General features: G+C 40.3%; 2 long non-coding RNA genes across 30 annotated transcripts in view; one reads left to right on the top strand and one right to left on the bottom strand.

The window, feature by feature from the left end:
- Window positions 1-306: 306 nt before the first annotated feature.
- The window catches only part of LOC128111105 (uncharacterized), a 90,135-nt gene continuing 70,144 nt past the window's right edge, over window positions 307-20,297 (bottom strand). For all 11 annotated transcript variants that reach the window (XR_008218487.1, XR_008218490.1, XR_008218491.1 and 8 more), the window contains one exon: window positions 307-1,586. This is a non-coding gene — a long non-coding RNA (uncharacterized LOC128111105). The remainder of the gene's footprint in view (window positions 1,587-20,297) is intronic.
- Window positions 1,442-20,297, top strand: part of LOC128111070 (uncharacterized) — a 71,134-nt gene continuing 52,278 nt past the window's right edge. For 18 of the 19 annotated variants that reach the window (XR_008218465.1, XR_008218461.1, XR_008218457.1 and 15 more), the window contains exons 1-2: window positions 1,443-1,556; window positions 5,370-5,477. This is a non-coding gene — a long non-coding RNA (uncharacterized LOC128111070). Of the gene's footprint in view, window positions 1,557-4,720; window positions 4,821-5,369; window positions 5,478-20,297 lie in introns of all 19 variants that reach the window. The other variant, XR_008218476.1, reaches the window with a different exon arrangement.

Raw genomic sequence — 20,297 nt, 5'->3', positions numbered from 1 at the left:
TCTGTGTTGAAACATCATGGAAATGTTTATCAGTGGTTTCCCACATGAACTGTCTTACACTTCTTCAGCAGCACGTGGTTATTTTCTGAATTCTTAGCAGATGCAATGCCTTCTTACTTCAAAGAACATACTCTAAGACTATTCCTTCAGTGACGTGTACTTACACAGTGAAGTCATTGGCAGTGGTATACAGCCATGAGAAAGAAATGCCTCTGGTAATGAAAACACAAGGCTAAGTTTCTCACATCCAGTATTTATCCATATTTGAGTGTGTGTATCACTCTAAATGACACTCTGCAAGTGGACTTCCTTTTTCTTCTAATTTTAATAAATAAAATTGATTAAAATAATTATCAAAACCCCCTTCTCCTTAATACAGAGCATACTGTATTATATATGCTTGTAGTCTACTAGACACATAATTTGGAGTTGTGGAGTGTTCCCCAACATACAGGTTTGGTATTCTGGTCAGAGTATGTGCAGATTCCCCAGGGAGTGTGGGAAGAGGACCAGTGACAAGGCGCTGGTAGTGATGCCTGGAGTGGCTGGTCTCCAACCCCTTAGCTGGAACCATTTTCATTTCCCACTAGCCTCGGGTCCCTGGAGTCCATCCCGGATACTCCAAGACAATTTGGTTCCGTGAGAAAGTGCTGAGTGAAGCTGGGGGTAGGGCGGTGGGGATGGAGGTGGGCGTGCGTGGGGTAGGGTGTGGGGGCGAATTGCAAAGACTGGGTAGGTGGAAATTGAATTCTTGAACTAGGCCTCTGATTTTGGGTGAAAACCAAAAGGAAAACCATAATGCAAGCAGATTTTCTAAAACTGTTCAAGGACAAGGCAGCCATAGTTTCTGGTGTCTTTGTCTCTTGGTCACGTTCTTCCCTCTAACACCGGATGGGAGGGAGAGAAGCATGTGGAGGAGACCCGCTCTATTTGATAGCGTTCTGGGCGCCACACCGCCACCGTGAGGTCATTTCTGGAAAATTCCCCAAAGCTTTCCTCATCAGACTTTGAGCGGCCAATCCCCAGAGGAGGGATCTCAACTTCTGTTCCCAAGGCAAGACCGCCCTCTGGGATCCACGTGTGGGGAGCTGGCCTATGGGGGAAGTGCGGGCAGGGGAGGTGCTGGGAAGCACTGGGAGGCTCTGCGGAGAGTAGGCGGGACTAGGGAGGCCTCCTGCAGACAGGCCCGGGCTTCTAGCTGTCCATCCGTCTTTCCTCCCTTCCCCCTTGGGGCACCAAGAAGATCAACACGTGGGACCTCCGAGGTGTAGGGTCTTTTTAGTAGCAGAGCCTGACTGCAGAGGACAGGACAATACCAGGTGGCTGGGAACAGAACTTTATGTGCTTGCTCAACGTCTCAGGTGCATCCATTTTGTTTTATAGACTTGGAGAGGAGTAAAAGAACCGGACAAGCCAAGAGAGTCAGGACTTCTATGAAGCCGACCACGCCAAATAGAGACCACAGACGACACCAGAGGACCGGAGATGAAGCAGCCAAAAGGTCATCGGCTAGAGGTCGTGTAACCTTGCATCGCTTTTTCTAACATGGCTCTTGGGTATGTTGTAAGTCGGAGACATGGTTGTTTCTAGAAAATACAAAAGCGGGGAGAATTTTTTAAAGCAGCAATATTCTAGAGATTACTAATATTTTAAAAGCTGTAAAGCTACAAATGAGGAAATTTAATGATTTAATGCCCAAAGTACTAGGGAATTTACCCATTTAAAAAAAAAGCGTATGTTCCACATGCAAAGTGAATCTATGAGAATGTGTGGCAAGTCCGTTTTAGTTGGTTTTGTGATTAAGGTACCGTTTGTTTTTACTTTGTAATTTCTCAAAATCTGAATACTTTGCCAGCAGCTGGTGAACTTCTACCATTTCTTGAAATAGAAAGGGCTTCTGGGGTAAAATACAGATTGTAATAATAATTTCAAGCACCTAGAAGCCTATTGTGATTTGCAGGAGAGCAAATGGTATGTGTTAGCGCTGAACACTTTGTGGAAAGCCATACCCAGCATGCATCTGGTTATGTTTATGTACATGGTTATTTACAACCATTTCCTTATAGAAATTGTTTAAAGGTTTATCCTTTCAGACCTGGTCCGTGTTAAACCGGAATGACTGTGCTATTCAACTTGAACATCTCAGCCACTGTTGTGTATTCATATTTATATTGTATTTATACTTCTATAAAAAGATGTAACGTACAAGGGTGTGAATGCATCTGCCGGCCAGTTTTCTTAGAATATATACATGTGTGACTGAATTTCGGAAGTACCTATTCTTTTTGTTTTTAAAAAGAAACCTGCCTTTAAGATCAAAACAACTGCTGAATTCTATATGGTGACTAATTTCTAAACTGATAGTTTTTTCTGCCTTTATTGAAATAGGATTAACACATGAAAATTAGTGTATTCAGGTATATAACACACACACGATAAGCACAATCAAGTTGAATACCACAAGTTACTTTTTCCTATGTGTGGTGAGAATGCTTGAAATCTACTGTGTTGCCTATTTTCAAGAGAAATGCCAATGTTAACCTTTAGTTGTTAAGTTTTGTTTATTTTACAGTATTCAAAGACATTTTTGAGATGAAAATTTGGATAGAGTTTCTATGTTTCTTCATTCAGCTTTAATATGTAGTACCTGTTTCATTATCACATGGCAGGTTAGGTAAGGCCTCACTAATAAATTCTTTGAATGGTAATATTATAGTTATTTTATGTGCTATATAGATTTTTTAATATTAAGGGAGAAACTAATATTCTTTAATGAACAAGGTCAATGAAGAAACACTTGGGAAATCTTTTATTTATCTAAAAACCAGGCCTTTCAAATATTTCAGGATATTTTAATCTACCCAGAAATCAGAAATACAGGTTTGAAATTTAAAATGTGTGTGTAAATCCAATTTTGTTATAAATTTGTTGCAGTTTACTGACCATGATACATAATTATATATGTGTACTGAAAAAAAAAATGGGAGTAAATTTGCCGAGAATTATGAGTGTTTAATTCAAGAGCATATGCCATTGCTTTCCTTCCTGATCAAGATAGGGCAACTTTCTAAATTCTTTGTGTGCACTGTATCTTAGGAGAAAACACTGTAAGACTGATCCTAAGCCTTAATGAGTACATCATAAAGTCATAGGAAACATTAATGGTTCATGTGTGAAGGAGATGTAGTTGTGCTCCAACAAACATCCAGTGAACCTATGAGACAAACTCATGTCCCTTTTGGCTGGAATTTATAAAGTCACTCCAGGAGAGACATAATAATAAGGAATTGGGCTGTGGAGTTCCCTCGACCCTCCATTTAGAGTTCCAGCCACGTTGCCTCCTACTGAACATAAAGGCCAAAGACCTTGGTGAGAAAATGGAGGATTCCTTGGGAATCTGACCCTGAGACCTGAGTCACCTGACATGGTGCCTAAATTTGCATTTCTCTGGGAGCTAAATTCCAGAGTCCTCTTTCTCTTAGCCTCAGATCACTGAGGGATTACTCACTGAAGCAAGTGACTTGGCTGAGAGTAGGGGACCTTGGCTGAATGAAGGGGCAGATCTGTTAACCCTTGGTAGAGTGGAAGTGGGATTTTTGAAAACAAAGCATAGCTAGTGAGAGTGGGTGCTGCAGGCCTGTGTGATGTCCCCATCAGAGCAATGGAGAGGCAGCTTTCTTTCCTGGATCCTTCCTCAAACAGGTTTTTGTTTGTTTGTTTCCGCCAATGAATGGGAATAGTATCTGCAGGGCTAATCAGGTTTTCCAGAACAATATTACTACCCAGAGGAAGTTGTTTGCAAAATCCTGTGCTGTGAGTGAGATCTCCAGTAAGTCTAGCAGTTAAGAAAGGTTGGCTCTTCGGTGAAGTTAAGTGGGCCTAGGCCCTGAGCAGACCTTCAATTTCAAATTCAGAGTTTGATGGGATCCATGGGAATTAACTAATGGGGGGCTGACAATGTGGTTGCAGAACTGAGGACAACTACCAGTTAGGTCACTTACAGGAAGTCATGTGGCTCATGTCTAGTGAAATCCGGGCAGAAACAAAGCACCCAGTTCTTTGTGGGAGGCTTTGGGCATTTGTCTCCTGGCTAGGAGACAAATAAGGTAGTGAGCTGGAGCTGAGGGAGCTGGTGTGCTTTCCCGAGTCTCAAGACACTCAGAATTGATACTCCATTGTCAAGAGCAAGGAGAGCCTAAAGAAGTGTGTGCCATTGTCCCCCATCAGGTAATTCCATCAACAGGGACACAGATTTATACAATCAGAAGGTTCAAAAGTCTTTTTTTCCTGTGGCTGATATATGTGGGAGGCTTGCCCTTTTCTGAAGCAAAAGGAGGAATGGATGGGGGGAGGAGAAACTGATTGTGATCAGGCTGGAAAAAAATTAACTAATAAAAAAGACAGGAATTTGGGAAGGAGAAGGAGGTAAGGGCTGAATCTAGAAGGGTTAAGGGGAGGAAAGAGGTATGAATGTGATGAAAAGACATTGTATGAAACTCAAAGAAGTAATAAAAATATTGTATTGAAACAAAAAAGTCTTTTGTAGGCTCAAGATGTAACAGCTACAGGGCCTATTGCAGCTTTCCCCAGGGCCTAGTGGAAGGCATCCTCTAGATCGGGTGACCCCCCAACCATAAAATTATTTCCTTGCTACTTTGTGAGTGTAATTTTGCTGCTGTTATGAATCATAATGTAAATATCTGTTTTCTGATGGTCTTAGGCGAGCCCTGTCGAAAGGGTTGTTCGACCCTTAAGGTAGTCATGACCCACAAGTTGAGGGAATCTAGACGGACATGCTGGTACCTCAGTTTTCATAAGGGGTGAGACTTCCTTTATTTAAGCCTGTTGTCATTCAAATAATAAAAATGAAACTGGTAGGATCAGTCTTTTCAGTATTTGGGTTCTGGTTCAATGAGCCAGAAAAGTAACTTTGTAGTATCAGAATGTCATCCAACTGTATATTTACTTTATGGTAAATAATGGTGAACAGTGGTCAATAAATAGTTTTATATTCCTTTAAAAAAATGAAACTCATGATATTGGGACCTAACAGTTGATTCATGTTAGCAGGTATTATTCAACTGCGTGCTTCTTAGCATTTTTCTAATGAGGATTTGTCATAGGCCTGCCAAGTTGTCCTCTGATGGGAAATTTAAGCACACCAGGAACCCTGGGTCATTTGGTCACAGCATAGTAAGAAATATCGAGTATTTCATAGGATTCACTGTACATGAGTCAATGATACTGTACCCACCAATCATCTCTGTACCAATGATAGTGTTGGTAATGACTGATTACAAAAGAGGAAGCAATTTTATTCTGGTATACTGCTGTAATGTTTACTCACCACTTGAACACTGTTTGCTCAGGGTATTTCACCTCTACTACTGAGCCTTCATCCATGTCTACAAAGGCAAAGAAGTTACTGGGGAAATTGATGATGGGCCTGGCTGTCATTGAGGATGCTCTTGATTAAGGTAAGCCACAGAATGAATGGAGATATTTGATGAAACAGCATGTTTCCATGGTCTTGAGTAATATATGAAAGTAATAAAGTAACTCATCAGCCCACTGCAGATAAGCAAGTGGTAGGGAGAAAGCTGTGCCAGCTAGGTTAAGCTGTGTGCATTGAAGTAATAGCTTCCCAACATGCTAGACTAAGGAGGCTGCATGTGTGAAGATGGTGCATTGTTTCCGAAGTTAGACTTGTGGACCACAGATAAGGTGGCCTGAAGTCATAGAAATCTTCAAGTGGGAGAACTTCATATTTGCCTGGTGGTGGTGGTGGTGGTGGTAGTGGTGGTGGTGGCACATACCTTTAATCCTAGCACTTGGGAGGCAGAGACAGGCGGATCTGTGAGTTCGAAGCCAGCCTGGTCTACAAAGTGAGTTCCAGGACAGCCAGGGCTACACAGAGAAACCCTGCCTTGAAAAAGCAAAAACCAAACCAAACCAAACCAAACAACTTTGTGTTCACATACATCTTAGTTTACATTAAAACACTACATCTAGCCAAAGGGTGAATGGAAGCCTAAAGCAATAGTACCTTCCTGGGTCCCAGGAATTCAAACATGACCAATACCAGGAGAGAGCAGCTATAGCTGATGGAGACTACTCTTCAGTCATTGTCTTCGTGTCAGTTCAAAAGCTATTTCAGGGGGTGGGGATTTAGCTCAGTGGTAGAGCGCTTGCCTAGCAAACGCAAGGCCCTGGGTTTGGTCCTCAGCTCCAGAAAAAAATAAATACATAAATAAAATAACTGAAAAAAAGCTATTTCAAAGTAAAAGGTCAAAGGAAAGAAACATTGCAGGAAAGGCAGAATGTACCCCTATCTTTTCCTTAACAGAGAATCTTCTTTTAATTTTTTGTGCATTGGTGTTTTGCCACGGGTGTCAGGTCCCCTGGATCTGGAGTTACAGACAGTTGTGAACTGCCATGTGGGTGCTGGAAATTGAACCCGGGTCCTCTGGAAGAGCAGCCAGTGCCCTTAACCACTGAGCCGTCTCCCCAGCCCCCTTAACAGAGAACCTTAAATTCACCTGTGCTGAAGTAAACTACAGTTCAACTCCCATGCTGCCCCTCATACTTTAAGGGAGCGAGAAAATGAAAGCGAAGTCATTGATGTGACTTAGTTTATGTGGAGATTTATAGAACTGTACAAACACTAATCAGAAAAGCAATGCTGTTCAGTGGTTACATCAGTTAACCTTTCTCACAGACATCCCTTTGTCCCAAGACTGCCTTTTGAACGTGGTCATGAAGTTACACTCCATAGCAAAGTCATAGAAAAGTACAGAGGTGTGCAAAAAGGATTGGTGGATTCCTTTTGTGAGAGTAGAAGTGATGTAGGGAAAGGGCATTTTCCAGGTTCCATATGCACACTTTCTAGACCAGGCTTAAACTCACAGAGCTCTGCCTACCTCTGCCTCTGAGTGCTGGGACTAAAGGCGTGTGCCACTACGCCCAGCCCAGCACAATATAGCCTTCTTAAACCTTTGGAACAATTGAAAGCCATTCTCTAGGCCCTTATACGGGAGAAACATATGCCTTCTTAGGAATGAAGAAACAAATTGTTGGAACTTTAGTTCTCTCTTGTTGTCATTTTTGAACTTTAGAATGGAGCTATTTCTGGTTAGGGAGCACAAGAAAAACAATGTTTCTTTCTCTCCTTATTACATACATGTTTAAGTCAAGTTGAGCATGTAGGCACAAAGGAAGTATTTGGAAACCTTCAAACCAAAGAACTAATTGGGTAACTGCCAGTTGTTTATTTGCCTTAAAGTTTCTTTAAAAATGCTTTCTTTCTTTCTTTCTTTTCTGCAAATGTCTATTTTGTCTGCATGAGTGTCTGTACACCACATATGTGAATGGTGCCGGCAGAAGCCAGAAGAGGGCATCAAATCCCCTGGAACTGGAGTTGCAGCTGTTGATGTGGGTGTTGGGAGCAGAACTCAGGTCCTTTGGAAGAGCAGCAAATGCTCTTAACCACTAAGTCATCTCTTCAGTTGCAGCCTTAACGTTTTAACTTACTCTTGTGTTTAGATTTAGAATGTTGAAATTAGGAAACATGTAATGTTTGAAATAATTGCAGAAAAGGAAAAACCCAGTACCATTCAAAAATATAATTGGAAAATAACCATGTCTTTCTCTAAAAAATAATCGTATTTCTATGCAAGATTTAAAGACCTCACCTTTTACTGGCATGTATTAACTGTACAGAGTAGTGAGCTTTACTATGGTATTTTCCTCTTTTGTGGGGAGAGCCCCAGAGCTTGAGACTCAAATTCAGACTAGTCTGGAAATCATGATACAGTCCAGATTGTCCTCAAATTGGTGGCCATTCTCCTGCCAATCAAGTGCTGGAATTAGGCATGAGCCATCATACCTGACAGTTATGACATTTGCGTACAGATGTTTAATATACTTTGATAACATGTATCCCTTCTATTACCTTGTACCTTGTGACACACTTTCTGTCCCTCCATATCCCCATATCCCCAATAGCTCCCAAAGGCTCTTAAAAGACCTCACTCATAGTTTATATGCACATCTAATGCTATCTTTAATTTCTACATCTAATGACATTTGATGAAGTTTGTGATATGAGACCTGAGAAAGCTATAATAGAAGCAATGAAGAGGCAAGGATATTACTTATATATTATACAAGTCAAAATTTATACCAGTAAGTCCTGTCAGCTGTATACACACATGTGACCACACATATGTTGTCTAATAAACACAACAGTAGAATGAATGGATCAAAGATGAGATAGCTGGGGCTGGAGAGATGGCTCAGTGGTTAAGAGCACTGGCTGCTCTTCCAGAGGTCCTGAGTTCAATTCCCAGCAACCACATGGTGGCTCACAACCATCTATAATGAGATCTGGTGCCCTCTTCTGGCCTGCAGGCTGAACACTCACTGTATACATAATAAATAAATCTTTAAAAAAAAAAAAAAAAAAAAAAAAAAAAAAAAGATGAGATAGCTATACAGCATTTTAAGAGTATTTGCTCCACTTGCTGTTTTTTTCATTTGTTTTTTGTGGACTTCTTGTTTCCTTTTTCCAAGACACATGTTAGTCTTTGTATTTGCTCAACTACAAGGTTGAGGGGACTAGGGAGATGGCTCAGTGGTTAAGAGTATTGGCTGCTCTTGCGGATCTGGGTTCAATTCCCAGTACCCAGATTGTAGCTCATAGCCTCCTCTAACTCCAGTTCCGGGAGATCTGATGCCCTCTTCTAACCTCCATGAGGACAAGGCACACAAGTAGGAGACATGCAAGAAAAACATTCCTACAATAAAAGTAAATAAAAATGTTTTTTAAAAAGGAAACGCTATGAGGTTTACCTCCCCCCAAAGTCATGTTTCCTGTCAATAGTTAATGCTTACTGTCCTGTGTTGAGTGAAGGACCCATGCACCAAACTCCATGTATAGTGTACTAAAAAAAGAAAAGAATAGAAATGTTTTATGTATGGTTTTAGGACCGACCTAGATAATACAGGAATAACTGGGCACAGCACTTGAGAGGTGCATCCAGAGTTCAAGACCAGTGTCAGCTACATAGCAGGTTTGAGGATAGCCTGGGCTGAGACCCTGTCTCTCACACAAAAAAATGTAGGTTATTTAAATAATGAAGGTAGTAAATCGATTTAATTAAATAACATCAATCACTTTTACAATATTTAAACTGGGGCTAGGAGTACAGCTCAGTGCTAGAGCACTTACCTAGCATGTGCAAGGCTGTGGGTTCCATCCACAGTGATGCATATAAAAGAAATAAATAGATGGAAAACTTAAAGATGTACTGCCATCGGCTCTTAATAGTCTTTCTGGAAAACTGAAGCTGTGCAGTCCAAAGATTCTAAGAATTGAGAATCAATTCAGAACAAATATGTGCAGAAATAATTGCTCGTGAAACATGATTTGTTGGCCATTTGTGATTTAATATCCATTTTCAACTGATCATAAAAAACAGGAGACTAAAAACAAACACTTTATGAAATCCCCTGTCTGCTTGAATTTGTTTTTTTTTTTTAGATTTATTTATTTATTATGTATACAGTGTTCTGTCTGCATATACACCTGCAGGCCAGAAGAGGGCACCAGATTTCATTATGGATGGCTGTGAGTCACCATGTGGTTGCTGGGAATTGAACTCAGGACCTCTGGAAGAACAGCCAGTGCTCTTAATCGCTGAGCCATCTCTCCAGCCCCCTGCTTGAATTTGTGGTACTGGTAGCCTCTGCACTTTTTATCCATGACTAGTTTGTAATTCGAAGAAATGTTTAATTCTAAAACCATAGAAATTTAGAAGAAACATTAAAAATATAACATATTCCACGGCTAGGTGTAATGGCGTTGCCTTTAATCCCAGCACTCAGGAGTCATAGGCAGGTGGATGGATCTCTTTGAGTTCAAGGTCAACCTGGGGTACAACAATGAGATACTCAAGGAAAAAAAGTACATATTCCAAAGAGTAGTTAGCATGTTTGTGAGACTTCAAATTGTAATAAGTGGTAATAAGTGGTAGGGAAACCTATCTGAACACTTCAGGTACAAAGTAACCAGGGTTTTAGGTTAAGTGGTGTGTGTGTGTGTGTGTGTGTGTGTGTGTGTGTGTGTGTGTGTGTGTGTGTGTGTGTGTGTAGTTGGATTTTCTTAGTTTTTTTACTCTTTGAAGGGCCCACCACCCTTCAAATAAATACATGGAGTCTTATTCTAACTTATGAATACCAGGCCTTAATTTGACTTATTTCTAGCCAGCTTTTCTTTACTTAAACTATCCCACCTACCTTTTGCCTCCGGTCTTTTATCTTTCTCTATTCCTGTGTATCTTTTCTTTCCTTCTTCCTTGGTTGCTGGTTGTGTGGCTGGGTGGCTGGACCCTGATGTCTTCTTCTCCTTCTTTTTTCACTCCTCCCCCTTCTCCTTTTCTCCTTCTATTTATTCTCTCTGCCTTCCAGCCTGCCTATCCCTCTCCTGCCTAGCTATTGGCTGTTCAGCTTTTATTAGACCAATCAGGTGTTTTAGGCAGGCAAAGTAACACAGCTTCACAGAGTAAAACAAATGCAACATAAAAGAATGCAACACATCTTTGCATCATTAAATGTTCCTTAGCATAAACAACTGTAACACATCTTAAACTAATATTCCACAACATGTATGTGCATATGCTATGTGTGATATATAGATAGGGGAAATATGAGAATATATAAAGAAGTTGTTCTAATTTTGATTAAGATTTTTACCAAATTGTTTTAGTTTTATAATTCTCAAAATGAGAATACATTCCCAGCAATGGTGCTATTTTTGTAATTTGGAAGAGGATCTACTTCCAAGAATAAATATAAAAAGATTTCCATCTAGAGAAAATATATTAATATGGAAGCATGCAGATACAGAAGACTAGAGAAAATCCTACTCAATATGAGTCAAATTGTCATTAAGGTTTCCACCTTAATGTGCATTTATATAATACATACATAATATGTAGCACATATGGGTAAATATATTAAATGAATGTCAGTAACTTATGATTCACTAAAAATGAGAACTTGAAAATTATATATCTGATTTTGGCAGATGGCTTAGGAGTCAGGAATGAAACCTTTTTGTTATTTGGTTTCTTGGCCTTCTTTTCCTTTTTTTCTTTGTTTTTTAGACAAGGTCACACTTGTAGCCTAGGCTGGCCTCAAACTTGTCCTACTCCTCTTGCCTCAGCCTCTAGCGCATTAGGATTACTGGGCTGAATTACCACACTTTGCTCAAGGAGTGGAAATTTCTTTGCACACCATAATGTACAAACATCTAATTTTAATACAAATGTATTGTTGTATGTGAAAGTAAATTTTGGATTCTATATTGAAAGAGCCTAAAGGAAATAATTTTTTTTAAAAAAAAAGGTTATCAGTGGTCTTAACAGGCTTCGTGGGAATATTTTATCTAATGCATGTTTTTTTCTGAATCTTTGACTTGGACTATATGGTGGATCCTAATGAGAACATAGTTTTAATACTTTTCTCTAGAAGGGAAATGATAGCGCATAAACACCAAAGGAGACATAGAAAGCAGTTGAAGTCTGTTTAATGCCATGGCAAACTGCTGTGTTCAAATGGCAAATGAAAGTATCCATGCAAAAGCACAGATCTCACTCAAAGGGAATAAGAGATGATAGTTTATTCTAGAGCCAACATGACCTTGACCCAGGAACACAAATACTATGTTCCACAGTCAAAGTAGTTGCGTGATACTTTATTAGTTGTAAAGCAAAGTCATAAATCGGAGTATTTACCAAGTGTATTGGTAAGGGGTCACAGGTATGTGGGTTATTAGTCAAGGGAAGAACAGATACCTTTTGGATTGATGAGAGCTATTGGTCTGCTAAGAATACATTTCAAGGTTTTGATAGTCACAGGGATGTTAGGCCAGACACCAGCAGGCAGTGGATGGCTTTCAGAGGGACTGAAAGTAGCCCAAATAATTTGGCTCTGGTTTGCAATACCTGTTAACTAGGTATTACCTAATTTAATTAACATTAAAGTTCAGTCTGTCGGCCTTGTAAACTCTTTAACACAGGGACAGCTCTGTTCTTCCTTCTAGGAGCTTTAGTTAATAAATGTGTAAGAGAACACTGGAGTAATTTCTGACTGGCATATAATAACACACATACACATGGATCCTGCCATGGATTGCATATCGTGATGAGAAGTCCCTGGGAACTCCTCTTAAGGTTTTGGCCAAAAGGCTGCCAACCATTCAACACACAAAGTCTATGGCCTAGGTCCTTTTTCAGAAAATGGGCAATTACTTTGGAGATGCCAAGACAAACCAAAAATAGGGCACAGTTTGTTACCTAGAGAGGTACTCCTGGCCTTGAGTCCCTCTCTTTCTTCTTTTTTTAAAGTTTAATTTAAGTTTTTCTTAGGTTTGGATCTCTTTTGATAACTTGGAAAAATGTTAAACATGTGATGCTCAGTGAACAAGAGCAGAGCTATGATAGCTAGCTATGAGATTTTTGTTTTACTGTGTTGTTTTGTTTCTTACATAAACTGGCCAGGAACTCATAGGCTCAGGGTATTCTCCATCAGCTCAGACTACAGACTGCAGCACATGGAGGAAACAAACTTATTAGTTAATTAATTAATTTTCAAGACAGGGTCCCTCAATATAGCCCTGCCTGTACTAGTTTTGTAGACCAGGCTGGCCTGGAACTCACAGAGTTTTGGCTGCCTCTGCCTCCCAGATGCTGGGATTAAAGGCTTGTGCCATGATGCCTGACCTAAAATTACTACTTTTTAAAAATACTTGATAAGCATAATGATTCTCAGCCTCTGTTTGGTTTTAGGTGAAAAACAGACAAAAAAAATAAGGTTCTTTGGGTTTTTTTTTCTAATGATCCTATTACCCATGCTTCCAGGAACTTGCATTGCTGATGACTTTTTTTTTTTTTTTTTTTTTTGTGGTTGCGAAAGGCGGGAGGAGGACCGCTTGCTGTAGTTACTGGAACAGTGTATGGAGCACTACTGCCATCCCGCGGATGTAGTTTCAAATCAAATAGCGCAGTTACTGCATTACCGCGATGACTTCCGGTTTATACAAGTCCATTCAGTAAAGAAGCCCAGCAGGCCCTAATTTTAAACTGGTCCACCCTTTTTCTTCTGAGTTAGTTCAGGAGTTCTGGGTAAATGCTTGATGTTGACCTGAAAACATTTTTATTCCTGGTGAAAAGGTCGGGGCAGCCCGCAACTTTCCGGAAGTTTGCTCATCCGGAAGTTATGGGGCAGGACTTTAGTTGCGGAAGCCTCGGGCCCAGCGCTCCCTAGTATCCTGTTGTCACTTTTATTCCTCTGACCGTTTTACGTTTTCCTGAAGCATAAGAAACTGACTAGTTGAAAGTATTACTCCCACCCCCCAACTCCCTGGATTTGTTTTTTGTTTGTTTTGACAGCTTTCACCAAGTCCAGGCTGCCCAGGAGCTTAATGTAGCTAAGCTCTTTAATCCTGCTTTCTGCTTCCACCTCCCAGCTTCCAGGAACGTATCACCGTGCCTGTTTGAAGGTGCTGTTTTAAAGCAGCATAAGTGCTTGCTTAGGTATATGGACACAGAAACGTGTCTGTCTCATTGCCTTGAGCAAGGAGAGCAAATGGAGAAGTGCTAGAGGCCGTGTTGGCTAACAAGAAAGCTGCCATCCTAACTACCGGAGAAGTGCATACAGGAGGGTCACAAATTTGAGGCCATCTGAGCAACTTAGTGAGACCCTGTTGCAAAATAAAAATTTAAAAGTGGGATGCAGCTTTAGATGAGTGGCAGAGTGCTTACCCAGAATGCACAGTATCTGAGTTCATTCATTCCCTCAGCACAGAAATTAGAAAATACGTTTGGGGCCCAATAAATACTAGATTACACGGAAAGAAGCAATGCTAATATTAACATCAAACAAATTTACTCGAGGTCTTGAATTTCAAGGATATTCGCAATGATAAAATAGAGTAGCATCGGCCGGGCGGTGATGGCGCACGCCTTTAATCCCAGCACTCGGGAGGCAGAGCCAGGCGGATCTCTGTGAGTTCGAGGCCAGCCTGGTCTCCAAAGCGAGTTCCAGGAAAGGCGCAAAGCTACACAGAGAAACCCTGTCTCGAAAAACCAAAAAAAAAAAAAAAAAAAAAAAAAAAAAATAGAGTAGCATCAAATAGGTCAAGGGAAGTAAAATTCATGTCTTTAATACCTTTATGATCAAACCATCTCCCCATAGTTGATCCTGGTAGTTCCTAGTAATTTTATGAGGTGCTAACTAAAACTTGTCTTTTATATCTGGTCAGTTGACAATTATTGGTAGTATTGTACATGTTATCTACTTCATTTTTTTTGTTTGTTTAGTTTTAGTTTAGTCTTCTTTTGTTTTGAGACAGAGTCTATGTATCCTTGCCTGGCCTGGAACTGGTTACTTTGGGCAGGCTGGTCTTAGAGGGTTTTATGTTGCTGTTTATTGTTTGTTTGTTTTGGTTTTTCAATCCTTACTGTCCTGGAACTCACTTTGTAGACCAGGCTGTCCTCGAACTCACAGAGATCTGCCTGCCTCTGCCTCCCGAGTGCTGGAATTAAAGGAGTGCGCCACCACTTCCTGGCTGGTCTCAGACTTTTTGAGCTCCATTTGTGCTTGTCTCCCGAGTGGAATGCTGGGACAGACCAAAGGCATGTACCACCATGCCCAGCTGTGCTAATTTTTATATAATTGGATTTCCCCATGTTTGTGAGTATATAGGAAAATAGTTTGGTTTTATAGATTGCTTTGATGCTTAGACAGTTTGATACATTCTGATGTATTTATAATTACATAACATCTAAGTTTTCAATAATACTAATGGTTTTTATTTCATTTTTCTGCTTTCATTATCTTTAGGATTCTACTCAGAATTGTGAGGAATGAGTTCTTTTCTATTATTGGGGGTGTTAGGAATTCTTTCACTATTTTCCCACTCACCATTAAGTTAGATGTAGGGTTTTTATTGTATATTAATTGTACAGAATAATAAGCTTCCTATGACATTTTCATTCACTCATACCATCCTTTGATTATATTCATCCCCAGTACCCTAACTTCCCATCTCTTATCCTTTTCCTGTTCTCTAGTAAACTTTTGTGGCCCTTCTCCCCCTAGATTCTACATGATAGAAAATGAGTGATACTTTTCTTTCTAAATATTATATCTTGTTTTTAGTAGATGGGAGACTAAGTGATCCAGTGTTCTAGCTAACCATAATCAATAATAAAAAACTGTATTAGATCTCAGTCTGCGTTACTGATGTTAATAGGACTAACCAGTTAAGGACTGTTAATCATTTCAGTGTATATGAGGAAATACTTGTGTTAAGAGATACATCATGATCCACGAAAGGCGCAAAGCTACACAGAGAAACCCTGTCTCGGAAAAACAAAAAACTAAAAACAAAAAAGACAGAGATACAGAGACAAAGTTTGAGCAACTTCTGGTTGTGATTTATATATATTTGAGAAATTTCGAGTTGGGGATTTAGCTCAGTGGTAGAGCACTTGCCTAGCAAGTGAATCCTCAGCTCCAAAAAAAAAAAAAAAAAAGAAAAGAAAGAAATTTACTGCTCCAAGTGAGATATTGACGTGGCATCCAAGAAAGATGTGTGAGCATACCTTCTAGGAATGCAGAGCAAACAGATACTTCCCGTTTCATTTGCTCTGTCTAGTCCAGTAAATGGATAAGGACTAATTTACAGCCTCCACTAGTAACAACCTCCTTGAGCAAACCTTACCTACTTTTCTGAGTCTCTTATTTAAAAACAACAACAAAAACTCTTCTTTGGAATTTTTTATTGATTGATTGACTGATTTTGAGACAGGATTTTCTCATCTGTTTCTACCTTGGGCTGGAGTTACAGTCATATACCGCCATGCTTGGTTTGCTGTGCTGGTGATGGCATCCAGGGCCTCCCTGCTTATTTGACAACATATTCCCCCAGCTGTACCCCAGTGCATCTGAACCCTTATTTATTTATTTGTTTGTTTGTTTGTAGTTGAGACACTCCTTTAGTCAGTTTGGTTATAAGAAGAACCTTGTTATTGTCTCATCAGCAAGACCCCCTCCCATGCATTGTGACCAGACATTTTCCATGTACTTATTCTCCCCCCATCCCCCTTTTAGTGCCTTGGCTGTAAATCTCCAGCTGCCTTTGCAATATTCAGGATTGAGCCTGGTTTATTTCTGCCCTGTTGAAAAATTCCTATTGCATTAGTCTTTGTTGTTTTAACAATAATCAAAGTAATTTCGTCATTAATATTAGTAAGTCAAGTCAGAATGCTTACAGATGGCCTATTTCTGCCATTGATTTTTCTGAGTTTCTTTTAGGCCAGGCTTATGAAGATTTCCTCATAAAGGAACAAGTCGATAATTTGGATTGACAAAGCAAAGAATGGTAGTATATAATCCTGAGAATGGTGGTGAGAGAGAGTCCTCAGTTTGGTTTCAGACAGAAAGGAACAGTTTACTGTGTGAATTTGTCCATACAAAGCAAATATAAAGCAGCTGCCATGTTTCCAGATGCCTTTGAGTCTGATTAGTATTTTTTTTTTTGAGACGGGATGGGCGGGGGAGGAGCGCACATTTGTACACATACCTGGAGCACTACTGCCATCTTGCGGAAATAGTTTCTTTTAAAGAAAGAAAAAGTGCTTGGTGTGGTGGCGCACCCAATGGCAGCATTATTTAATCCCAGCCCTTGAGGGGCTGGATCTGGCAGATTTGGGCGAGTTCTAGGCTAGCCTGGTCTACTTAGTGAGTTGCAGCCTGGCTAGGTCTGCATAGTGAGTCCCTATCTCCAATAGTGTTATGACAATTTTATTCCCTTGAGGCTAACAGTTCCAACAGTTAATCCTGCCTGTAGGGAGTTCCAAGAGGCTTGCAGGGTCACTTACTTTACTGCAGATGGATCTAGGCATTGGCACATTTTCCATGTGGACCAACAGCTGTTGGGACATACTGACAGAGGGGCAGGATCTCCATTCCTCCCAGTTTGGTTGTGATGTTTTTACCTAGTGTTTTCTTTGCTGCTCTAGATCAGACTGCAAAATCATAGAAAGTAGTCCATCTTTGGCTGGCTTAGAAAATTAGAAATTCACATATCAAATACATGCCAAATGCTTCCAAACTTCCTTTTACATTTCTGTCCATTATACTCCAGCAGAAACCACAAGAACACTAAGGATTACTCATTACTATATGAAAGACAATTCTTGGTTCAAGAGACAGGATCTGGAGGAGAACACCCTCAAAAACCTGCATTTATCACTCAAGGGCTTCAAGTCTCAGAACTGAGGTCCTGCCCCATGACTTCCTGTGTCTGTGTGTCCTGAAAGCTTCCGGTCCGTGTACATAGGCCTCTCACGTTCCAGGTTCTACAAAAAGATAGTTCTTCGGTTGGATCATACTTAGGACCTTAGAAATATGCCTGTGCCTAACGAAGTATGCCTAACACAGAATATGCCTATGCCTAAGAAATTATGCCTAAGGCGGGCGCCATTTTTGAAAACAGCAAATTCGGCAAAGAAGCTGTTGTATTGCATTCTTTTGAAACTCTGGCCGCATGATGGCAGTAGTGCTCCACGTTGCGCCAGAACCGCCATCTTTGCCTCCTCTGCTCCCGCCCTTCTTTGTCTGAAAAAGGGAAACCGCCACTCAGAAACAAAAAATGCCAAGAATTTAGACTGCCCTCCATTTTGTTAAAACCAGTGGAACCGGTTAATAGAGCGGCCATTTTACTTTTGCTGTCCTTATCAAGCCAAATTAAGGACTAAAACTATTCAGTCCGGACTTTTGTCTTTTCTCTAAGTAAATTTCCACCGGATTTTGTCCACTTACGTGTGATTTATTTCACTTAGTGGTACTTGTCCAGTAAATTGGCCATTGCCTTTTTAATGCTGTAAATGTGGACAAAGGCAGAAAAAAAATTGCTTAAAACCAATACACAAATCAAGTTTAGATACATGTTTTAGTTCTGCTGATTGAACTAAGAACCTTGCGCATACTAGGCAAGCTCACTTCCTATAACTTACCCCTTAGACTCTTCAGTATGTATATGTACATATGTTATATAGACATACATTTATTTGTACTTAAGATTGACCTTGGGACCTCAGGCAAGGTGGACAAGTAAGTACTCTACCACAGAACCACTCGTGAAGGACATTTTCTTTTTTATTTTTTACTAAATCTTTGGTAGAGTACCTAGTATGTTCTCTCATAGTAAGTTTGAGGCAGGGCCTCCCATTATTGCTTGTGCTGGCCAGGAACTTGCTATGTTGACCAGGCTACTTGGAAACTTTAAATCCTTAGCTTGAGGATTAGGTGAAATTACAAATCTTTTCCACCATGCATGCTTCATCTTCCTTCCCCCACCTTTCTCCCCCCTCAGTCAAGGTCTTACTTTGTGACTCAGGCTGGTCTCCAACTCCAAGTCTCAGGTTCCTGGCCTATCTAGGCTCTGTTTGGGATGAGAAGTCATTTCTGTCACACCAGACCAAATAGTCACTAGCCAGACTGCTCTCCTAGACAAGCAGGAAGTACTTTCTAGTTTTGTGTTGCAATATATTGAAAAGTTTGGCCGGAGCCATAAGAGAAGAAGCATGACAACTCTCATTCCCACATGTCAGTCACATTCTATACTGCTTTAGTGCATACTTAGCAGTTTCTATCAGAGAGTTCTTTGGACTTCTGTCTCATTCTCTTCCGTGAGAATTCACTGTTTTCTACTACCATGAATTATGTTTCACTATTCACTGTGATTTTATGGGGAGGGGGCAAGGTGCATATGTGGATTGCTAACTAAATCTTTGGTAGAGTACTTAGTATGTTCTGTCATAGTAAGTTTAAGAATGAAACTTTCATAGTATGCCAAAAATGATGTGCTGGTCATAAAGAAAAGTGGTTCCAAAACTTATTCCAGAACAAGCAATAACTTTTTGGAATATCTATACACACATCATTTTTATATACATATATACACATATACTTCTAGATTTTATTTCACAAAATAACTAATCTATGTTAAAAATGAGTGGGATAGGTACATTATGGTTTGGATTAGATCAGTTTGTATTTGACAAAGACATGAAGAAAATGAGTTTACATGAATGTCAATCTTTCTTATCAACATTGTAGGCCTGGAGTATAAAAGCAAAAGCTGAAAATACACTAAAAATTACTTCAGAAATGTAGGCACAGTGGGGTGATTTTGTTTGGAGTTAGGGCCCGTAGTCCTGACTGGCCTGGAAATTTGCAGTGGTCTTCCTGCCTGGGATTATTATTGGTGTGAACAATGACATCAGGCCTGTGAGTTGTTTTGTTTGTTTAAACCAGTGGTTCTCAACCTTCCTAATGCTGCGACCCTTTAATACTGTTCCTCATGTTATGGTGATTCCCTCCCACCATAAAATTATGTTGTTGCTACTTCATAACTGTAATTTTGCTAGTTATAAATTGTAATGTAAATACTTGATATGCAGGATATCTGATATTTGACCCCCTGAAAGAGCTTATGACCCACAGGTTGAGAGCAACTGGCTTAAACCAAGCTGTGGTTTGATTACCTCTGTCCCAGAATTCCTGAGTTGGAAGCCAATCACCAAAAGTATGTGTTAATGGTGATTGGAAAAGAAGTATCTGGGTGGTGATTAGGTCAGGAGGACTCTGCTTCCATGAATGGAGTTTTTTTTTTTTTTAATTTAAAAATAATGTATATACATTGGTGTTTCGCCTGCATGCATGTCTGTATGAGGGTGTGTGTCAGATCCCCTGGAACTGGAGTTACAGAGAGTTGTGAGCTGCCATGTGGGTACTGGGAATTGAACCCGGGTCCTCTGGAAAAAGAGCCAGTGTTCTTAACCACTGAGCCATTTCTCATGAATAGAGTTTTGAGGGGGGAAAATGTTCTCTTTTTGAGAGAGGGTCTCTCATGAAGCCCTGGTTGCACTGAACTATGTGGAGCAGTCTGGCCTGGAAGTTTCTGGGAGACTCCTGTCATTGTCCCTGGCAGTTCTAGGATTGCTTTCTAGGTGTCTGCCACCATGCCCAACTGACAGGAGTAGATTTGTTAATTGTGTTAAACACGTGGCAGTTGTTAATTGTGTCCTGGAGAAGATTTCCAGGCTTCAGAGTTTTCTCCTTTCTCTGCCTTCATCCACCAAGTTTAGTCCTTGAAGCACAAGAAACTCCAAGGGAAGTAAAACAAGTTGGAATGGACAAGATTCAGTGGAAACTTTCTTCTGAAG

Source organism: Peromyscus californicus, unplaced genomic scaffold (genome assembly GCF_007827085.1).
Source record: "Peromyscus californicus insignis strain IS unplaced genomic scaffold, ASM782708v3 Scaffold_10__1_contigs__length_136768540, whole genome shotgun sequence".
NCBI classification, from domain to species: Eukaryota; Metazoa; Chordata; class Mammalia; order Rodentia; family Cricetidae; genus Peromyscus; species Peromyscus californicus.
This window is presented reverse-complemented; position numbering and strand designations above follow the sequence as displayed.